Below are 21,752 nucleotides of genomic sequence, written 5' to 3'. Positions count from 1 at the left end.
TAGTATAGTCCCATGGCACCAATTACAAGAGTTCATTTCCACTGAAACTGTAACTTCCTGCATAGCCTGGGGGGAAGGGGGCTGGCGTCAAGAAAAGGGAAGACTTTCCCATTATATAGAATATCCCCTCTTCGGACAATCATTGTCCTTTTGGTTGATGTCATCTGAAACTACATGGGAAAAATTAAGTTAATCATCTACTCAAATCAATCACACTCGCAAATGATACCAACTGTGATCGATTTGAGTAGATGATCAACTTAATTTTTCCCATCTAGTTTCAGACGCCACCAGCCAACCCAGAGACTTAGAGACAACTAGATATTCAGCCTAGAGAGAGGCTGAGCAATCAGAGCTAGTGGTGGAGAGTTTCAGGCTTGAGTGAGTACAAGGATTTATTTCAGTGAGTAAGAGGAACACTGTCCACAGTCCTCTGAGGACGGCTTCTCACTGTGGACATGCCTATGCCCCGGCCTAGAGCAAGGAAGGGGAAAATCAGTGATGGCCAATCAACGGGGAAGAGAAAAATGTGAAGAATGAAAACGTGTGAGAGAGAGAGAGAGCAAGAAAGAGACCAAGAGGAAAGTCCATCGCCCACCAGGTAAAGACTGAATCTCTAAATCAACCTCCAGTGGCTTCTTATTCTAATTAAACCACAATTCAAACTCCTCCTTAAGACTTGAAGGTGTCTCATAAGCAGTCTTCTGCTTACTTCACTGACTTCCTCTCTTCTAGCTTGCCCTTTTGCACTCTTCACCATCTACAAATTCTTCAAACATCCCCCATTCATTTATGCCTCAGGGCCTCTGCAGCTGCAGTTTCCTCTGTCTAGAACGCTCTTCACTTGACTGGCTTCTTCTCATCATTCCTATCTTTCTTCATACACCCACTCCTCATGACAGCTCTCTGATTGCCCTAAACCAGCTTCCCTCACATTCTGGCACACCCCCACAATGAACTGTCTTCATAACACTCATTCTATCTGAAAAGTGTTTTCCCATATATGTGTGTCTGATTTATTTATTCCATTTCCCACAGAAACATAAGCTCTGTAAGAGCGGAGAACATGTTTTGTTCAATGCTACACACCCACCTAGAACATCTCCTGTACATGGTAGGGATGCAATAAATATTGGTTGAATCTCAAGTTCTACCATATAGATGACTGCAGAAAGTCACCCAAGAGCCACTGCAAAACCACTCTCTGCCCCTTTTTGTTGCCCCATCAAAGCACAGTGACCATGACCCACAATCACACCAATTCCAGACACGCCACGGGGGGTGAAAATAACATTGCTTCCCTTGGAGAAATCGCCAGCTTCCTTGCCATTTCCTCTCCTGGAGGCTTTATTCTCTCATCTCCCACAGATCTTTCCATCCCCAATCACATAAAAAGTAAGTCAATGTTTAAAGAATTCTTCAAAAACCAGCATTACTCTGTGCAACTGGAAGAAATGATGCCCCTAGCACACTGCATCTCAGGAATAAGGGGGAAGAAGAGAAATACAGAAGAAGAGACTCTTCACTCAGCTTTCTAGTGTTTATGATGAGAAAATCACCTAAAGGCTGGGTGCTTTCTCCTTTTTCCCAATGGTCCAGGAAGGTGAAAACCCTGGTCAGATGCAGAAGGTTGTGGTAGTAAGTGGTAAGCTGCCCATTCCTCCTGGGATGACCAAAAGATCTCCAAAAACAAAAAAAGAAATATGGACACAGGGAAGAGACTGAGATCCTACTGCTCCTCACTCTCTTTTATCCTCATATCCTCACCCACAAAATATCATTGCTTCTTAGCCCAACCGCCTGTCTGGCAGCCAAGTTCCTGACCAATTTAGTCCCCATCGGGAGAAAAAAAACCTGCTACCCCACTACAGTGAGAACTGTGCTTCTGACACCCTGACATGGAACCATAAATACAGCTTTCTACAAAAACAGTTATGTCCAATGCACACATCCTGTTCCATACATCAAGTGCACTCCAAATTAAACACTTTAATTCATCAGGGTTCAATTGGAAACTGTGGTGTATGCTGTTATCCACTGTAGTTAGGATAAACAGGAGAGAGATTCATTTCAACAGTGACAGTGAGGATGTAGCCCTGGGAAGATTTCTTCCAGGCAAAAGGAACTTCCCTGAAAATATATTCAGAATGAAAAGAACATTCAGAACATAAGCTATTGGCAATAACAGGGCCCTGTAAACCTGGCCAGACACAACCCACCCAAGGGGCATGTCAAAGATGAGGAGAAGATAGAAGATAACTGTTGAAAGGCTGAAACTAGCAAGAGGAAAGACAAAGTATCAGAGCCCCTGCTCAGGAAGCCAAGCCTGAGGGGTAATTAAGAAGGTGTGTCCAGATGGGAGAGGCGGATACAAGTGAGGGTGTGGAAGGCACTGGAGAAAGCCATGCAAATAGTGGAAGAACCTGTGAGGAACATCTGCTGCAGAGGCTTCCTGGGACCCCTGCAAGGCAGAAGTGAAGCGACCCTCCTGTGATCCAATCCAAGTCACTTAACCTTGGGCAGTCTCAAGTGTGTGGTTTTTTTTAAATTATAAAATAAGGTCAAGCATTCCTGTCTCCTAGGGTGGTTGTGAAGATTACATAAACTAGCACAGGTGAACTCACTGGGGATCATAGTGGGAACCACCTGAGTTTTCTGCTTTCCTCTCCTCCTTGATAAGCAATCCCTAGAATGCCCTTAGACAGGTCACAGGTCCCCAGTCTGAATGCAATTACAATGGAAAAAAGCCTATTGGTAATCTGCATGGTTAGCAGATGCTGCTTATCAGTGAAACATGGGAAGCACAGCATTACTTCTCTCTCATAACATTCCATGTGACATGGAACACAGAAATATCTCCAACAGAAGCAAACAACTGCCACTATTATTTAAAATGAGAAAAATTGAAAATTACAATTTTCACAAAAGACTGATTTTTTTAAATGCTATGTCTCGTAAAGTCATTCTTCTGCCAACATTATTTCTATTCCTTTTGAGCTTCAAGGATTTGTATTGATTTGGGGCATGAGAACAAATTGAGTATTTCCAACAAATCTACTGAAACAATCAAAACAGCAATCTCATTCTATTACACCATAATACGGAGACACGGTCCAACCCAAAACTGACAAACCAAAGAGGGATTTGGTGAAAATATTGCTCAAGGCCTCCCCTCCCCCTCCACGATTAAGGAACGCTTGATGCCAGAACAGAAACACAGTTTCTAGAAAAGTTCTCTTCTCATAAACCAAAGTTGCCATTATCTAAAGTGCTTCCGGGCCAATCAGCCTCATTCGGAGACGACAGACTAGATCATCTAAGAGTGGCTCTATACAGATCTTCTTACTAAAAGTCGCGGTGAGACTAAAAGGAAGGGAAAACAAATCAATTTACAAATGTCAAATCATCATGCTTCAAATGTAAAATAGCCTGGCAACCTGACCAGATCTTCCCCAATATGTAACATCTCCATATAAGTCAAAAGATAATTTCTCAGCCGGCAGCCGGGACAGGAAGTTTTAACACTGGAAAGTCAAATATCAAAGCTAGCCTTGTAAAAGCAGCTATCAGAAACCACGAGACTAGCGTGAACATGGTGCCAGAGGGCTAGGAGCTTCTCCTAGATTCGCAGTTTCTTAACCATCTACCTAATTACAGTTCTCAGGTGGCGGGCCTCTTAAAGCACGTTTTACTTTTGGATTTAGAATCTGCGGCTTCTGTAGTTTCTGATACGTTGGCATTCAAGGTGTCTTTTTCATCACCACTCCCAAGCACCGTTTTTAAACAGCAACCCCACCCTCAACCTGGTCCCCAACCTCTCTCCCGCCCTTCGACTGAAGACCTGCCCCTCCTCCCCGCCCCCCCAAAAAAGGTGCTTTGGGTTTGTTTTTAGTTTCTGAAAACCCGCCTTTCATAGATTCTCTTTCAAGCCCAAATAACAGCACACAAGGGGCTGAGATCGCCAGGGAGCTCGGTAGCATTCGGCCTCAAAAACCACAAGTTTCTTCTCCCCTTTCCCCCAAACTAACGGCAGGCCAAGTCCCTGCAATTTTCTCGCTGCCGCACTTTGCGCCAAATCGCCTCGGAGCTGGTTTCTTTAGGTCTAGTTCCACTGTGGCCGCCGGAAGAAGGGTTTTCTCGTAAATTTTTTCTAAGGTGAAACGAGAGAACCTTCCAGACCTCTCGCCCCCGCTCGCGTACATCCCCTTTTACAAGGAAACAATAGTGAGGAACCCGTCACCCCCGCCCCGGCCGCCCCTACCCGGGGAGCACCCGGGTCCGCGCGCCCCCCACTGCCTGACCCCGGGGCGCCGGGCAAGCGCTCGCAGGCTCCTGGGGGTGGGAGGGTGCCTGGAGGCGCGCCCCCCGGCCCCTGATCCTGTCTCAGAGGCAAAACCCGCGGATCTCCCCGCACCCCCAACCTCCCTCCCCCGGGCGATGCCAACCCTCAGCGAAGCGGGCCGGGGAGAGTTACCCGCCGAGGCCCAGGCGCGAAGACCGCAGGAGCGCGCGGGGCTCCGGGGCCGGGAGCTCGCCCGCAGCCGCTCGCTCCAGCCGGGTGCTGCCTCTCCCGCGGAGCCCGCAGCATCGAGCCGGCGGAAACCGGAGGACGGTGGCGCGGATCTGAGGCGGCCCGGGAAGGAGGCAGTCTCCCCGGACCCGGCGGGGGACCGGCCAGGGCGCGCCGGCGCCGCCCGGGGTCCGAGGCGCCCGGCGGCGCGTGCGCTGCCCACCGCGCCCGGGGCCGGATCCTCGGCGACTGCGCCGAGCGCCTCCGGAGCCGCGGGGAAGCTCCTCCCGCGGCAGCGGCTGCGGCCGCCCCCGAGTGCGCGGAGGAAGGTGCGGGGCAGTGAGAGAGCCGCTGGGGCCTCGCGGCCCCGGGCAGGCGAGGCTGGAGCGCAGCCGGGCCCCTACCTTTCCTGCTGGCGGGACTCCAGCCGCGCGCCCTCCCCGGGCGTCCCGGACAGGAAAATCACCGGGGGAGGGCCCGGGGAAAGCGGCGGGTGGCTTTGGACGAGGCAGGAGGATCAGGTTCCACAGCCAAGGAGACACTCCCTTCCCGCCCCGGTTTTTTTGGAAAGCTGCAGGGGCGAAAGAGAGGGGCGGCTGGGGAGCTGCCTCCTCCCCCCGGGCTGGCAGGCGGCAGAAGTAAACACTTTTTGCTTGGCTCGGCGGGCACTTCTGTGACACGAGGCGGGGCAGGCGGTTTGGTCCCCAGCAGAAAGGGCGGGGGTGTCCAGAGAGACCAGAATTGCTGGGCTCTGCCCTTCAAGGACAAATGTGTTAGTGCTTTTTCTCTTTTGGAGGAAACGATACGTTAGGGGGAAGGAAGATGAGATGTGTAGTTTCTTGTTAAAATAGGTCTGCCTTGAGAAAAGCGTATACTATAGTGATGATACTTGGACAGCTGTGTTTTTTAAATGTCAGTGTTTGTGAAATAAATCATATGCCATCAAATGATCCCTGGGAGAAGAGCCACAGACTTGGGTGCAGTTCAGAGTGAGTAACGTGTCAGGCAACTGAAACAAAGTCCCTTGTGATGGAACTTCTGGTGTTGCTGTTAATTTTAACAACGGCCCTAGGAGGCAGCACTTGTTATTTTCCCAATTTTATCAAAGAATCGGACACGACTGAGCACACACACACACACACAGTCAAAAAACCCAGAGAGTTCAGGAAGTCCCCAGTCTTACCGTTTCTACAAATTGCTTCTGTAGTAACCCACACAGATTTTGTAATTATAAAGGTGGTACCTCAGACATCTGAGCGGTAGTGGTGGATTAGTTCCTAAACTGTGTCTGACTCTTTGAGACTCCATGGATTGTAGACCTCCAGGCTCCTCTGTCCATGGAATTTCCAGGCAAGAATACTGAAGTGGGTTACTATACTGAAGATCCCCAGGGGGTCTTCCCCACCTCACCCAGGAAATGAACCTGGGCCTCCTGCATTTCAGGTGGCCTTCTGCATTGCAGGCAAGTTCTCTACCGACTGAACCACAGGAAGAGGGTATTTGTCCAACTGGGCCCATTTTTCTTGAAGTTACTTTGCTCTTTTAGGTTCTTCTGAGTTTATTACCCTTCTTGTGTTCATCATCTTCAGAATTAAAGCAGTGATTTTACCTCCCACTCTCTAGCTTTCCTAGGAATTTTTTTTTTTTTAAATGTGGACCATTTTTTGTCAGTCTCTATGGAATTTGTTACAATATTGCTTCTATTTTATGTTTGGTATTTTGTCCCCAGGGCATGTGAGACCTTAACTCCCTGACCAGGCATTGGAACGTGAAGTCTTAACCAATGGACTGCCAGAGAAGTCTCTTTCCTAGGATTCTTGAATCTGCAAAGTCACGTGCTAAGGGAAGAGGCAGTCCACTATTCTTGGGTGACATTTGTGGTTCTTCATAGTCAGTAGTGGCCAAGAAGACGCTATTCACCATAACCAAGTTCAAATTCCACTTCCTCCTCTGGCCTGTGTGACCTTGAACAACTGACTTAACCTCAATGTGCTTCCTTTTGATCACCTGTAAATTGAGAGAGTACAACCTCTCTTCTGGGGTTGTGATGAGGATTAAAATAGATGATGAAGTAGAGAGTTCTTGGCACAACGCTTATCACAAAAAAACATCAATCAGGAAGTACAGATATTAACTACCAGTTCTTTCCTACCATGAGTCAACTACCCTTCATGTATCATGTCTGTTCCTCCCATTCATCCTGCAAACCAGAATAATCTCATCCCAGAAATGACGAAACAGAGTCAGGAGGTTACATAATATGCCCAAGATCATACCTACCTATTTTGGAGCTGTGATTTGAATCAAAGTACCTAGAACTAAAATAATTTTTTTTTCCAGAATGCCTTACCTGTTATGTAACTATGCGGGCAGGTGCTTTTGACATGTCAAAGATTTTTTTTTAATGCAGAATACGTTATTTCTTGGGCACATGATTGCAACTATGTAAAATTTTTGAATTCTTGTGGAAGGTGGTAAAGAATTAAGCAAGGTAAATTTGTAGCATTCTCTGGGCTACAATGTTTTCACAGTGTAAAGATAATGAACTCAACCTTTGTGTAGAAGATTTATTCTATTAAAATGGGGGAGGAGGGAAGGGCCAGGAAATAAGAGAGAACTATTGGGACATGCAGGGTCTTTTAAAAGTCCTTGAAATCATAATATTTAGGCAGTGTACATATAGGGTTGGCCCAGTTTGCTAGGTTTGTTTTCTGATTATAGATGGTGTGATCTCTTTGAATTAAAATGACATTGTTTGCTGGGATGTGTCTCAGGGTATCCAGGGACCGGTGAAAGCCAGGTTCCTCACACCACCCTGGAGTGCCATTTAGTACGCTGGAGAATCACAGTCTAGAGTAAAGTTCAAGAAAGTAGTATTTCTTCCTGACCCCAGTATATGACCTGCCTTCCAAATTCTCACACTGTAGCCAAAGCACAGGCTTTCTTGGCATGATTGACGTAGGACTGTCTACTCTATGCAGAAGAGACCTACTTGTAGGGGCATGCTCTCAGCAGGTCACATCAGAGCACAGTAGATGAACCTCAGGACTGCAGATACAAAGTGACAAGAGACCTCTTTCACACAATATCCTCTTTTAAGTTTATGGGGGGTGGGGGAGTGGGAATGTTTTCTTTAACATTCTCAATATGCCAGCAAATTTGGAAAACTCAGTAGGGTCACAGAACTGGAAAAGTTCAGTTTTCATTCCAATCCCAAAGAAAGGCAATGCCAAAGAATTCTAAAACTACCACATAGTTGCAAAAATAAATAAATGAAACTACCACATAGTTGCGCTCATCTCACATGCTACCAAAGTAATGCTCAAAATTCTACAAGCCAGGCTTCAATAGTACGTGAACCATGAACTTCCAAATCAAGCTGGATTTAGAAAAGGCAAAGGAACCAGAGATCAAATTGCCAACATCCATTGGATCGTCAAAAAAGCAAGAGAGTTTCAGAAAACCATCTATTTCTGCTTTATTGACTATGCCAAAGCATTTGACTCTGTGGATCACAATAAACTGGAAAATTCTGAAAGAAATGAGAATACCAGACCACCTGACCTGCCTCCTGAGAAACCTGCATGCAGGTCAGGAAGCAACAGTTAGAACTGGACATGGAACAAGAGACTGGTTCCAAATAGGGAAAGGAGTACATCAAGGCTGTATATTGTCACCCTGCTTATTTAACTTATACGCAGAGTACATCATGAGAAATGCTGGGCTGGATGAAAGCACAAACTGGAATCAAGATTGCTGGGAGAAATATCAATAACCTCAGATATGCAGATGACACCACCCTTATGGCAGAAAGTGAAGAAAAACTAAAGAGCTTCTTGATGAAAGTGAAAGAGGAGAGTGAAAAAGTTGGCTTAAACTCAACGTTCAGAAAACTAAGATCATGGCATCCAGTTCCATCACTTCATGGCAAATAGATGGGGACACAGTGGAAACAGTGACAGACTATTTTTTGGTCTCCAAAATCATTGCAGATGGTGACTGCAGCCATGAAATTAAAAGACGCTTGCTCCTTGGAAGAAAAGTTATGACCAACCGAAATAGCATATTAAAAAGCAGAGACATTACTTTGCCAACAAAGGTCCATCTAGTCAGAGCTATGGTTTTACCAGTGGTCATGTATGGATGTGAAGGTTGGACTATAAGGAAAGCTGAGCGCCGAAGAATTGATGCTTTTGAACTGTGGTGTTGGAGAAGACTCTTGAGAGTCCCTTGGACTGCAAGGAGATCCAACTGGTCTATCCTAAAGGGGATCAGTCCTGGGGAGTTGGTGATGGACAGGGAGGCCTGGTGTGCTGCAATCCATGGGATCGCAGAGAGTAGGACACAACTGAGCGACTGAACTGAGCTGAACTGAACGTTCTCAAGACTTGCGGGATTCAGTTTTAAACAGTACCTGGCTGGAGACTGAACTTGACCAACATACAGTCCTTCCTCCAACTCTAGGTAGAGATCCTGCCAGCTCTGTCTTCTGATTATCTTGTGGTTTTATCTCCTACGAGCAATTATTTGTCACAGTGGCAAAAAATCCACCTACCAGTGCGGGAGATGTAAGAGACACAGGTTCCACCCCTGGATTGGGAAGATCCCCTGGAGCAGGTAATGGCACCCTACCCCAGTATTCTTGCCTGGAGACTTCCGTGGACAGAGGAGCCTGGTGGACTACAGTCTATGGGGACTCAAAGAGTCAGAGCTGACCAAGTGACTGAGCGCAGTGAACTAAGACCTATCACACTGCCTGGTGCAGCCAAAAAGATAAAAAATTCAAGGGTATGTGGATCTCAAAAACAACAAACCAGTGTGTAAGGAATGTAAATATTAACTTAGAGCTATGACTCTGCCAGCAATGTAGAAAACGGCAGTCAGTACTCTCAAGCAGACCCCTGACTTCTCCAACATCTCCATTCCAGAGCAGGGTATCAGCTACGTGTTTGCATACATAAATAAGCAGTGTATTGTTTTCCCCAGAATTGCGAGTGCGTGAAAAAGGAATTCAAGTCTACCAGAAAGCTTATTTGCCACTTCATAAATGATAGTGTCTCCTGATTGTGCTAGTCCTGTCAAGGTTTCAGAGGTCTTAGTGGCCCAGTAGTTATCAGGGACTGCATTTTCTCTCCTTCCACAAGCTAGCAGAGGTGGGTGGAACTGGGGCTCAAAGTGTCCTAAGCACAGGAGCATGTCAGTATCTACATGATGGGAGGCAAAATTAAGACAGCTGATGGAAAATGATTGCAATATTATTAAAAATGGTTAATATCCAGAATAAATTAAGAATTCCTATGGATCAATAAAAAGGACAACCCATTTGAAAATAGAACACAGGATATCATCAAGCAATTCACTGAAGAGATACAAATTATCCAAAAACATGCAAAAATTTTAGTGTCTTTTTTTATAACAACACTATGTGAGAGAATCTAGATAGTAGTGAGAAATCAGATAAGCAAAAAAAAAGGGGGGGGTGGTGGCAGTGAGAGAGTTAATGAGAGCTCTGCTAGCTATCCAGTGGTTAAGAATCTTCCTGCCAGTGCAGGGGACATGGGTTTCACAACCGTGGAGCCCAGATGCTGTAACTACTGGGACTCAACTGCTCCAGAGTCCGTGCTCCATGACAAGAGAAGCCACCACAAGGAGAAGCCCAAACACCGCAACAAAGACCCAGCACGGCCAAAAATAAAATAAGCAAATCTTTTTTTCTTTTTTAAGTGAGTTAATGAGTTTCTGGCAAAGGTGGCAAGGAATCTATTCAAATAAGTGTAAAGAACTACTTCCTTTTTAGAGGGCAATTTGGTGGTTGCTATCAGATCAGGAAAGGAATATGTCAGGCTGTGTCACCCTGCTTATTTAACTTATATGCAGAGTACATCATGAGAGATGCTGGGATGGATGAAGCACAAGCTGGAATCAAGCTTGCTGGGAGAAATATCAATAACCTCAGATATGCAGATGACACCACCCTTATGGCAGAAAGCAAAGAAGAACTAAAGAGCCCCTTGATGAAAATGAAAGAGGAGAGTGAAAAAGTTGGCTTAAACTGAACATTCAGAAAACTAAGATCATGGCATCTGGTCCTATCACTTCATGGCAAATAGATGGGGAACAATGGAAACTGTGAGAGACTTTATTTTGGGGGGCTCCAAAATCACTGCAGATGGTGACTGCAACCATGAAATTAAAAGACGCTTGCTCCTTGGAATAAAAGCTATGACCAACTTAGAGAGCTTATTAAAAAGCAGAGGCATTACTTTGCCAACAAAGGTCCATCTAGTCAAAGCTATGGTTTTTCCAGTAGTCATATATGGATGTGAGTGTTGGACTATAAAGAAAGCTGAGCTCCAAAAAATCGATGCTTTTGAACTGTGGTGTTGGAGAAGACTCTTTAGAGCCCCTTGGACTGCAAAGAGATCCAACCAGTCCATCCTAAAGGAAATCAGTCCTGAATATTCATTGGAAGAACTGATGCTGAAGCTGAAACTCCAATACTTTGGTCACCTGATGCAAAGAACTGACTCATTTGAAAAGACCCTGGTGCTGGGAAAGATTGAAGGCGGGAGAAGGGGACGGCAGAGGATGGGATGGTTGGATGGTATCACGGACATGAGTTTGAATAACCTCTGGGAGTTGGTGATGGATAGGGAGGCCTGGTGTGCTGCAGTCCATAGAGTCGCAAAGAGTCGGACAGGACTGAACGACTGAACTAAACTGATCAGATGTAAAAGGTTGTTTGGAATTTGAATTTCAAAACCCTCATTAAAGTTCCTTGACTTTTCTCCCTGGGAGATAGTTCTGGTTTCAAGCCAAGTGATTTAGGAATGAGGATCAGAAGAGACAGGACCTGAGATCTCTCAACCAACTCCCAGTTACCCCATCAATGAAGAGGGTGGCCTTCCTGGTTGCTGGGTAGCTCCCTTCACAGTACACCCTGGTGGTAGGACAGACCCTCCCCCAAGATAGTAGGACACCGCCCGGAGTTGTATGGGGGTATTGCCCAAAGCTGCTTTATCTTGGAGCAGCTTGCTCAGAGCTCTTGCTCAATTCTGAGAAGTATTCAATGCCTGGGCCACTGTCCTAGCAGATATGCCCCCTCCCCATCCGTCTATGAAGATGCTCTGCTAATTTTCAGTCCTGTGACTGATAATTCAAGCAAAATATACAGGTCACTTCACTCAGAGCGCTCAGCCCACTAATGATAAAAATGATGACATTTTTATCTAACACCTTTCTCTCATAACTGGTTTACAGAGCTGAACTTTTGCTACTTCATTTCCTGGGAGTGTTGCTATAGGCTGCTGCTGCTGCTAAGTCGCTTCAGTCGGGTCCGACTCTGTGTGACCCCATGGACGGCAGCTCACCAGGCTCTGCCGTCCCTGGGATTCTCCAGGCAAGAACACTGGAGTGGGTTGTCATTTCCTTCTCCAATGCATGAAAGTGAGAAGTGAAAGTGAAGTTGCTCAGTCGTGTCTGACTCTTCGCAACCCCATGAGCAAGAGTACTGGAGTGGGTTGCCATTGCCTGCTCCATTGCTATAGGATGGATCCCTAAAAGTGGAATTGCTGGGCAAAGTGTACATAAACCTACACTCAACCTTGGACTATATTAACTATATTTTTATGTTCAAAAATTTATGCTTAGAAGAAAATATTTTCCATAGCACTCCTGAAGCAGAGTGCAAGGTGGAGTCATTACAGTGGGCTATGAGTGGCACAAGGCTTCTCTGTGTTTCCCAAATTCTAGTCTGCTGTAAATGCATGTTCATTTCAAATCAGCAGCTGCATGCTTTGGGACTCCATCCTGCAGAAATAATTACATAGGAACACAAAAATATGTATGGGGTTGGTCACAGAAGCATTGCTTGTAATGTTTAAAAACAGGAAAATAATAGAAAGAATAGAAAGCGATTAATTAGATTATGGTAGTATATCCTGGGCTTCTCTGATAGCTCAGTTGGTAAAGAATCTGCGGGCAATGCAGGAGACACTAGTTTGATTCCTGGGTTGGGAAGATCCACTGGAGAAGGGATAGGCTACCCACCCCAATATTCTTGGGCTTCCCTGGTGGTTCAGTTGGTAAAGAATTCGCCTGCAATGTGGGAGACCTGGATTCGATCCCTGGGTTGGGGAGATACCCTGGAGAAGGGAACAGCTATCCATTCCAGTATTCTGGCCTGGAAAAATGAGTGCAACTGTTGCTAAGCTATTAGAAATCTGCATATACATACACTAATATGATGACAGCTATTATATTGGCTTAGGAAGTCCTACATTCATAAAACACATATGGTGCCATTCATTTATATCAAGCAGAAAAAATAAAGGATCACTGATGTGTGTGTATATATTTGTAAGTACGTAAGAAAAAGTCCTAAAGACTGCACAACAAAATGCTAACAGATTTCTTCTAGAATTACAGGGGCAGAGAAAGGAAGGGAAGGAGGATTTTTTGCTGTATGCTCTAAATGTTTCTAACTTGTGGTATTTATAATGTATATGAGTAATGTTTGTAATTTTTAAAAAGACACTAACAGAATTATTTGTTGGTGTTTGGGAAAGAGAGTAAAAAAATGTCGAATAAAAATGCATCCGTGTTTAGGTGCAAATTTGAACCCTTTAACTTGGTGATTCCTTCCCTGTGTGCTCCTTATTCTATACAATGTTTCTCCAATCAATAGAGACCAGATAAAAATATCAGATGAAAACAAAAACAAAACCCTTAAGCCCACGTTGAAAAAACAAGAGGAAAATCTATGTGAATCTTGTTTTCATTTTGAAGTGGGAAAAACTAGGCATGAAGGAAGCTTGAAGAAAAAGGTTAATACATTTGACTTCACAAAAATGTAGTTTCTAAAGACAAAATACACCAAAAAATAAAAAGACAAGCTGGAAAAAATACTTGCAGCACTTATCAAATGGGTACTCTTCTTCTTATGCCAAGAGCTCTTAGGAGGCAAAAAAAAAAAAAAAATCAAGACTTTAGTAGAAAAATAGGCAAGCTACATGGAAAAAACAGCACTCTGAGGAGAAAAATAAACATTACTTAATTAAACAAATATGTATGCCTATTTTGTGCCAGATACCATTCTAAACAGGTATATATTAATAGCAGTGAAGGAAACAGACAATAATTTCTGCCCCTTTGAGTCTTACATTCTAGTAAATTTGAAAAGAGTTTTGACTTCACTAATCAAATTTAAAGTTATGTATCATTTGCACTTATTGGTGAAAATCATGATTATTAAAACTTAGTGTGAAGATAATTTCTCGTGCTTTTGGTGCAAATGCAAACTGGTGAGGTTTTTCCAAAGGATATTTTAGTAAAGTCAATTATAATTTTAAACATGTATACTTTACTGTTGAATATATACTTTATGTACACATTGTATACTCTATATATACAATGTATACTTTATTGTAGAAGTTCCACTGATAGAAACTTCTGTTGTAGATACCTTACATAATTATGCAAAGTTGTGTTTAAGAATTGCCATTCAGATATTGCTTATTAATGGCAGCCCACTCCAATACTCTTGCCTGGAAAATCCCATGGACAGTCCATGGGGTCGCAAAGAGTTGGACACAACTGAGCAACTTCACTTTCTTCTTTCTTATTGCTTATTAAATATAATGAAGAGATACCAGAACGACTCAAACAGCCATTGGTAAGGGATTGGAGTTGTAGGGATCACATATACAAGAGATTTCTGTATATTCACTAAAACCATGAGCTAGTCCTGCATCTAATGACTTGGAATAATGTCCAAGATATTGCTAAATTTAAACAGCAAGTTGCTAAACAGGTTGCCTAGTAGGATCCTGTTATTGTGAGATGTAAAAAAAAAAAAAGTAATAGAAATAATGATGGTTATAATAAAGCTTATGTAAGAACACTAACAGAAGGTGTCAAAGGGGATATACACCAGCCATGGACATGAGCCACGTCTGGAGGATGTATTCATGGAGGACTTTTCTTTCTAAATTTTAAATTTCTGAATGTTTGGTTTTCACAATAAGCACCTATTTATTTGTAACCAAAATTTTAAAACATTTTATGTTTTAGGATTTTTTACATGCAGTAGAAACTTGCTTAGAAGCATATCAAAATACTTGGAATACTTGACCCTCCTACAGGGGTTTCTCTGAGAAGTGATGATAAAAACTCTGTTGTAAAGGATGATTGTACACCATTTTAATCAAAACCCTGATAGTGACAGTGTTCTGGGGTTTCTATTATTCTCAATTTTTGAATTAAAAGGGACTCAGCTAGTGGAAGTGATGGAGTTCCACCAAAGCTATTTAAAATCCTAAAAGATGATGCTATTAAAGTGCTGCACTCAATATGTTAGCAAATTGGGAAAACCCAGCAGTGGCCACAGGACTGGAAAAGATCAATCTTCATCCCAATTCCCAAGAAGGACAGGACTATAGAATGTTCAAACCACCAGACTGTTGTACTCACTTCCCCTGCGAGTAAGGTTATGCTCAAAATCCTTCAAGCTAGGCTTCAGCAGTACTTGAATCAAGAACTTCCAGATATACAAACTGGGTTTAGAAAAGGCAGAGGAACCAGAGATTAAATTGCCAACATTTGCTGGATCATTAAGAGAGCAAGGGAATTCCAGGAAACATCTGCTTTCTGTTTCATTGACTATGCTAAAGCCTTTGACTGTGTGAATCATAACAAACTGTGGAAAACTCTTAAAGAGATGGGACAATCAGATCATCTTACCTGTTTCCTCAGAAACCTGTTTGCGGCTCAAGAAGCAACAGTTAGAACCTTACATGAAACAATTTACTGGTTCAAGACTGAGAAAGGAGTAAGTCAAGGCTGTGTATTGTCACCCTGCTTATTTAACTTATATGCAGAGCACATCATGCAAAATGCCAGGCTGGATGAGTTACAAGCTGGAGCCAAGACTGCCAGGAGAAATATCTCAGATATGCAGATGATATCACTTTAATGGCAGAAAGCAAAGAGGATCTAAAAAGCCTCTTGATGAAGGTGAAAAGGAGAGTGGAAAAGCTGGCTTAAAACTCAATATTAAAAAAACTAAGATCACAGCATCTAGTCCCATCACATATTGGCAAATAGAAGGGAGAAAGGTGGAAGCAGTGACAGATTTCCTCTCCTTGGGCTCTAAAATCACTGCAGATGGTGACCATAGTCATGAAATTAAAAGATGATTGCTTCTTGGAAGGAAAACTATGACAAACATAGTTTTGTCATAGAGAATTAAAAATAAAGGATTAAAAATAAAAGACATCACTTTGCCAACAAAGGTCCATCTAGTTAAAACTATGGTTTTCCCAGTGATCATGTATGGATGTGAGAGCTGGACCATAACGAAGGCAGAGCATGGAAGAATTGATGCTTTTGAACTTTGGTGTTGGAGAAGACTCTTGAGAGTCACTTGGACTGCAAGGAGATCACACCAGTCAATTCTGATGCTGGGAAAGATTGAGGGCATGAAGAGGAGGGGTGGCAGAGGATGAGATGGTTTGGATGGTATCCCTGACTCAGTGGACATGAGTTTGAGCAAATCCCGGGAGAAAGTGAAGGACAGGGAAGCCTGGCATACTGCAGTTCATGGGGTTCGCAAAGAGTTGGACATGGCAGCAAGTGAACAATCAGGGTTTCATTGATTTATTCATTTATAGGTTTATTGAGAACCTACTGTATGCCCAGCACAACGGCAGTTGAGGCATTAAACATACAGAATCCTAGACACTGGAGTTCCTGCCTTGAGAAGTGATATGAGGGAAATAGGCTCATAAGTTTCAGACTACAAACACTTTCTGAGATTCTGTGTCATACATTGGCTAAGTTCAAAGAACACAGTGGTGAATGGACAAAGTTCCCAACTTGATGATGATTGCAAATGAGCAGACATGTAGACTAACACTGCTTATAAGGGTATTGTAACTGCTGGACATAAACAGCCTGGTGGAAACAACTTCCTGGGAGAACTTGGAAAGATAACTTTGGAAATTTGCTTTACGCAAAAAATAATCTTCCTGGTCTATTTTTTCCTAAAGATTTTTCTTTTCTAGTGTTTGCTTAAAATGACATGCACATACTTGGAATTTGCCAGAAGACAATCTTACCCAAGTTTCTTAGCCACTGAAATATGAATGGCTTTTCCTAAAAGAGCTTTAGAATTCTTACACTCTGACCCCAGTCACCTAACATAGCTCAATAGCCTAATTATTGCTCCAGATTGTCACCCCCACCTCAGGGTTTCTAATTCTGTGGGACTAGAGTGTGGCCTGAGAATTTTTATTTCTAATAGGTTTCCAGAAGTAGCTGATGCCACTTCAAAAACGGTTTAGGGAATTAGATATACCGACTTCCCAAGTTAAAGACTATTAAAGGGCTGTGAGACAGATGATATCTCTGATTCATAGGAGGAATAACAAGGTTCTTAAAAAAACACAAATGTAGATAGGTAGGCAAGACACAATAATAAATATTTTCATTTCAGTTCAGTCGCTCAGTCGTGTCGGACTCTTTGCAACCCCATGGACCGCGGCACAGCAGGCCTCCCTGTCCATCACCAACTCCCAGAGTTTACCCAAACTCATGTCCATTGAGTCAGTGATGCCATCCAATAAATATTTTATATCCTATTTAATAAATGAAAGGATCTATTAATTTGAGGTCATAAATTTCCTTCTATCACTGATTGTCAGGATTCGAAATACTTTAAAGGTGCTTTATTGAGGTTTAACTTCACATAAATTTTCTTTTTCTCTCCCATACACAGATGTTCTAGAAATTTAGATTAAAAACAATTTCTAACTACATTCAAATGCGTAATGTTAGATTTTGTGATAAGAACACAGTCCCAAGCCTGTGGGGGAATTTGTTTTTTCTTGTGAATGGGCCTCTTGGGAAACAAACTTCTAAGGGAGCAGCATCAATGAGTGCAAACAACAGGCATAGGATGGTGGTGACCATCCAGAAGGTTTGAGCAACATGAGGGGGGCAGATGCCAATTAAGAGCCTCTAAAAAATGAGAAGAGAGAATCTGTATTTGTAGATGAATCTGTCTGTAGTCTGAAAACTCACGTGCCTAACATCAAGAGGGCTGGATGACTGCTAGCTGTCATGAGTGAGTGACTTTAGTCATGTCTGACTCTTTGCTACCCCATGGACTGTAAGCACAATATTCACAGTTTCTGGGGATCAGGATATAGACAATTTTGGGAGGGAGCATTATCTGGCTTCCCACATGTGCCACTTATTTTGTTCTGGTCAAAAACCACTTGGAGCAGTGTTTTCAATACCCGGCATCACATAATGAGTGATATTCTACAGAAGAGAAAAATCATCAATCATTCATTTAGCAAACATTTGTAAGGTGTTCACTATGTTCCAGGCACTTGGTGAGAAGAGCTCTGGAGATGAGAGCATAGGCGGTTGTAGAATCTAATGCTCATGAGCCAGGACCCTGGAGTCTAACCATCTGGTTTTGAATCCGGGTCTCACCGTTTATATACTGTGTGACCTCACAAATGACTTAACCTCTCTGTGCCTCAGCGTTGTCACTTATGAAACTGAGGTAAAAAGTTAACTGTCCCATAGGGTTCCTGTGAAGGCTACGTGAGACTCTCGATGAAGCCTCTGGCATAATGACTGCATGTTGAGTTCAGTGTCTGTCGGTACTGAGGAGGCATGAGCGGACAACAACAGAGTAGGGGGTGCAGAATGACCACAAGGAATTCGAAAAGGCTTTCCGGAGGTAAGTCTTGAAAGTTGAGTTTCTCCTAGTTCATCAACGAGAAATGCAGAATGTGTAATGAGAAGACTTAGTGAAGGGTTTGGAAACCACAAGGACTGGCTGAGCAGGTTGAGGGATGTAAGCTTAATAGCTTTAGGAATAGGGATCAGAGTCACATGAGCGCTGCATTTAAATCCTCTTGCAGATAAAGCAACAGAAAGAAATTACTTATTTTACTTCTATCCAGCAAAATAGCCAAGCCTAAGTGAAAATGACAAAAGCAACGTTCATCTCATTATTTGAAAGAACTTGTGAATAATAAGGATTCCTTTTTGTAATGGGGTGGGAGAAAGTGAAAGGAGCTCAGTTGTGTCCCACTCTTTGTAACCGCATGGAATGCTCCAGGCCAGAATACTGGAGTGGGTAGCCGTTCCCTTCTCCAGGGCATCTTCCCAACCCAGGAATCAAATTGGGGTCTCCTGCGTTGCAGGCGGATTCTTTACCAACTGAGCCATCAGAGAGAAGCTGATATAAATGGTGGGAGAGGGAGTGATACAAACCCTTCTTGTGCCCCACTGATTGTCAGACACACTGCCTTCTTGATGGAATGGTTGGTCTTAAATCCATTTTCCCCAGCTCTCTTGTCAATAGAAACCTAAGTATTTTGAGAACTCAATGGGCCATAAACTTTAAGGGACATTGGGCTTTTTCCAGCCCCAAGGGTGTAAATCAGGATTGGCTTGAACCAACCATGGTAACCACCATGGTTGAGGAGGTCAAGAACAGGCATGCCCTTTTAAAACTTTCCTTATCTCTTCAGAAGGTAAATGAAAAAAGTGAGTGTTCTCTCTTTCTTGAAGTGAAGAAAGAAGTGACTTTCTTCCAGGAATGAGCCATCAAGTTAACATCTGGAGATGGCAGAACAAGAGGACAGAAAGGATGGATCCTTCATGAGGTGGACCAGCTGCTAAATTATCCAACTCTGGAATTGTTGTAAAGCTAATTTACTGAATTGTGCATGCCATTTATTATATTAATATGTAATATATTAAAATACACTCAGTGTTAAAGTCAGTCACATTTTGCATCTTACAGCCTGAAAAGCATCTTGCAGTACAACTAGCACTTGAGTATGCTGACAATCCAGGCTGTCATCAGAAAATAAACATGGACCCTCTGTGAGTGAGTGACTGAAAGTCACTCACTCGTGTCCAACTCTTTGCAACCCCATGAGTCCATGGAATTCTCTAAGCCAGAAGACTGCAGTGAGTAGCCTTTCCCTTCATGGACCCTCTGTAGAGTTTATAAAAATGCAGGCTCTGAGAACTAATTTTAAATCAAGATTACTGACTTGATTTCCAGGTGGAAAATTCTGTTAGACATGTTTCTTGGTTCATTTTTTCTCTACTTATCTTTAATTTTATCTTTTGGACCAAACCATATTATTAAAGGGGCTGCCCAGGTGGCACTAGTGTTAAAGAACACACCTGCCAATGTAGGAGGTGTAAGAGACTGCAGGTTCGATCCCTGGGTCAGGAAGATCCCCTGGAGAAGGGCATGGCAACCCACTCCAGTATTCCTGGCTGGAGAATCCCACAGATAGAGGAGCCTGGCAGACTACAGACGATGTGGAGGCAAAGAGTCGGACACAACTGAAGCGACTTAGCACACACACGTATCTTTAAAGGGCAGTGTACTTATCTAGCCATTCAAATTAACACCACGTGGCGTCTAGTGATGGAATAACTTGACTGTATTAACAACGTAACTGTTTTCAGAATCAATCCTGCATATATGTAGGATTAATTTTCTAATTCCTAAAGTATATATGTCTAAGAGTCTATGATATCAACATTTCTAAGCAATGCACTAAACCCACTATATATTGATAAACTGATTCTTCTGCTATTTTGAAAATTCAACCAAGATATACTCAGAAAAATATGCCAACAGCAGCAAAAGATGATTTCCCTCATGTGGAAAAGAGAATTGTCCCTCCAATTTCTGATAAATGTCCTTTTGGGACCATATATTCCTAAACACCCTTACAATCTCCTTAAGCCTCTCACTTCTCCATTTTGTTTTATTCCATCCATCTCATTCTCCTTTTCAATTGAGATGAGTTGAAACAGTTTACTGGCCCAGTTTTAGGTTCTGGAGAGGATCAGCTCACCAGTGATAACAGTGCATACTTTTCTCTTCTCACATAGCTTTTCTTCAACTATTTTACAGGTCCTATGTCTGCATTTACAGCTGAATAGAGTAGTTTCATTCTGAGCCACCTCCTTGCCAAAGTTTACTAAGAATATCTGTAGACTACAACACATTTACAAGAATCTTTTCTTTTAAAAGAACCTGGACAGAGCAAGAAAATTTGGTCTGTCAACCCCAAGTCTAAGGAAGAATGTCAAGTCAAATTTTAATTACAGAGTCTAAGACAATGGAAAAAAACAAGGTGTTTCCACTTCTCTCAGGCACACTTCCAGTTAGAAAGTGAAGATTTCCAGAAATCTGCAGCTATGTTTCAATCATCTTTTGGGAGTTTACAAGACTAAACAAAATAAACTATATTTTCTTATATTTTCTGTACTTTTGATGCTCTTGCATTTGGGGCCTCACTGACTAGTGTGACATTGTGATTTATAACAAGAAATATATATTTAGTCTCAGTACCCATTTCTGGCACAAATTTCTTAAGTGATGAGAGTGACAAAGGCATCTTTTGTTGTTAAGGAAGTGAGTTTTGCACCTAAATGAAGGACGGGGGCTGGTTGCCAGGGGAACCAACTCTGTGGTTCAGTTCAGTTCAGTTCAGTCGCTCAGTCGTGTCCGACTGTTGGCAACCCCATGAACCGCAGCACGCCAGGCCTCTCTGTCCATCACCAACTCCCAGAGTTTACCCAAACTTATGTCCATTGAGTCAAAGATGCCATCCAACCATCTCATCCTCTATTGTCCCCTTCTCCCGCCTTCAATCTTTCCCAGCATCAGGGTCTTTTCCAATGAGTCAGCTCTCCACATCAGGTGGACAAAATATTGGAGTTTCAGCTTCAGGATCTGTCCTTCCAATGAATATTCAGGACTGATTTTCTTTAGGATAGACTGGTTGGATCTCCTTGCTGTCCAAGGGACTCTCAAGAGGCTTCTCCAGCACCACAGTTCAAAAGCATCAATTCTTCGGTGCTCACCTTTCATTATAGTCCAACTCTCACATCCATACATGACTACTGGAAAAACCACAGTGTTGACTAGATGGACCTTTGTTGGCAAAGTGATGTCTCTGCTTTTTAATATGCTGTCTAGGTTGGTCATACAAAGATGGAAATGGCAACCCACTTCAGTATTCTTGCCTGGAGAATCCCAGGGATGGAGGAGCCTGGTGGACTGCCGTCTATGGGGTCACACAGAGTCAGACACGTCTGAAGCGACTTAGCAGCAGCAGCAGCAGATTGGTAATAACTTTCCTGCCAAGGAGCAAGCATCTTTTAATTTCATGGCTGCAGTCACCAT

At 43.2% G+C, this 21,752-nt stretch overlaps 1 protein-coding gene across 4 annotated transcripts in view; it reads right to left on the bottom strand.

The window, feature by feature from the left end:
- ST3GAL6 (ST3 beta-galactoside alpha-2,3-sialyltransferase 6) overlaps positions 1 to 5,152 on the bottom strand; it is a 90,087-nt gene extending 84,935 nt beyond the window's left edge. For 2 of the 4 annotated variants that reach the window (XM_043448734.1, XM_043448738.1), the window contains exon 1: positions 4,915 to 5,152. The gene's annotated coding sequence lies outside the window, so the exon portion shown is untranslated. Of the gene's footprint in view, positions 1 to 4,474; positions 4,608 to 4,914 lie in introns of those variants that run through there. The other 2 variants (XM_043448735.1, XM_043448739.1) reach the window with 2 other exon arrangements.
- Positions 5,153 to 21,752: the final 16,600 nt, after the last annotated feature.

The sequence above is a fragment of the Cervus canadensis genome, chromosome 27 (assembly GCF_019320065.1).
Source record: "Cervus canadensis isolate Bull #8, Minnesota chromosome 27, ASM1932006v1, whole genome shotgun sequence".
Taxonomy (NCBI): Eukaryota; Metazoa; Chordata; class Mammalia; order Artiodactyla; family Cervidae; genus Cervus; species Cervus canadensis.
This window is presented reverse-complemented; position numbering and strand designations above follow the sequence as displayed.